A 1,915-nucleotide genomic window follows, 5' to 3' on the forward strand; every position below is an offset into this window, starting at 1 on the left:
TGTGGTAAGTAGCTTGCTTACGAACCACATGGTTCCAGGTTCAGTCCCACTGCGTGGCACCTTGGGCAAGTGTCTTCTACTATAGCCTCGGGCCGACCAAAGCCTTTTGAGTGGATTTGGTAGACGGAAACTGAAAGAAGCCCGTCGTATATATGTATGTATGTGTATGTGTCTGTGTTTGTCTCCCCAACATCGCTTGACAACTGATGCTGGTGTGTTTACGTCCCCGTCACTTAGCGGTTCGGCAAAAGAGACCGATAGAATAAGTACTAGGCTTACAAGGAATAAGTCCTGGGGTCGGTTTGCTCGACTAAAGGTGGTGCTCCAGCATAGCCACAGTGAAATGACTGAAACAAGTAAAAGAGTAAGAGCACTCAGAGAGTGCAAAGCTCCACCATGGCAACATCAATGTCCTCTCAACAATTAGCCAGAGATGATTTTTGAAATGAGAATATCTGAAATAAACTTGACTGCTCTCACAAATGAGAAGACTAAAAATGAATCTGACCGCTCTCAAAAATTAAGTAAAAAGAAAGCAGGAAAAATAATCCAGAATCCTTGTCTGGGACTGGATCGATCCCAAAATCTAATCAGTTTGTGCCAGTCACAAAGCCAAACATTCCTGAAAGTTTCATCTGAATCCATCCAGCTGTTCTTGAGATATCTTGTCCATGGACAAACAAACAAACAAACAAACAAACACAACAGAAAACAATACTCCTGCCTTCACTAAGGCGGAGGTAATAATAAATGAGTGGAAATCAAACCGGTGTGTGTGTTAGATAACAAGGCATTAAGACAACATGACTCTCCCAAGACTGCTTCCCAACCACATGGTTCTGGGTTCAGTGCCATTATGTGGCACCTTGGGCAAGCATCTTCTGCTATAGCTTTGGGCCGACCAAAGCCTTGTGAGTGGATTTGATAGACAGAAACTGGAAGAAGCCCATTGTGTGTGTGTATATATATATATATATATATATATATATATATATATTGTGTCAGATAAATGAATTGGATAAGATGACTAATATAAATAGATATAGTTTACTAGATGGCACATACAAAGTAGAAATAGATAGAATAGATTGATTTTGCATGCTTTTGACAGATATATAAGCATTGACAGATATATTGAGAGAGAGAGAGATGGAATCATTATTAGTAAAAAAGAAGAGATGCATAGCTACAGTGGCTGGAATAGACAAGAAAACAGAGCTAAACCGCCCACCCCCATCCACTTTGAGACAGAAAGGAAGTGTGAAAAGCTGTCATTTCCCATTGGGCATAAAAGATTCTAGCAATTGTGTTCACAGGGAACGTTCTAGAACTTGTTTACTGTGACATAATTGGGATGTGTGCAAATTGCTTCTTCCATTGCTTATTGAGCTCTCTCTCACTCTCTCTCTCTCTGTCAACCAGCAGGATGAAAATGAAGATACTTTGAAATTAGGTCACTTTGGTACATTTCACCACAAAATTTGGTTCACTAAGGTCAAATATTCATATACACAAACTTGTATATTTGCAGACATATACAGCCACACACACACATGCATAACTACATGTGCATACCCACACATGCACATCTATCTATCTATCTATCTATCTATCTATCTATCTATCTATCCATCAGTCTATCTATCTATCTATCTATCTATCTATCTATCTATCTATCTATCTATCTATTTGTCTGTCTGTCTATCTATCTATCTATCTATCTATCTACAGGCATATATAATACAAATAATATGTGAGTATATGCATATATACATACATGTATGTACATACCTACATCTACATGTATATATAGATGCATATCTGGGTACAGGACGTCACAAAAAAACGTGGACAAAATGAAAAACAGAACATAAACAGAGCACAGAAAATAAACAGGCCACATAGAGAATATTTC

This window comes from Octopus bimaculoides, chromosome 8 (assembly GCF_001194135.2).
Source record: "Octopus bimaculoides isolate UCB-OBI-ISO-001 chromosome 8, ASM119413v2, whole genome shotgun sequence".
Lineage (NCBI taxonomy): Eukaryota > Metazoa > Mollusca > Cephalopoda > Octopoda > Octopodidae > Octopus > Octopus bimaculoides.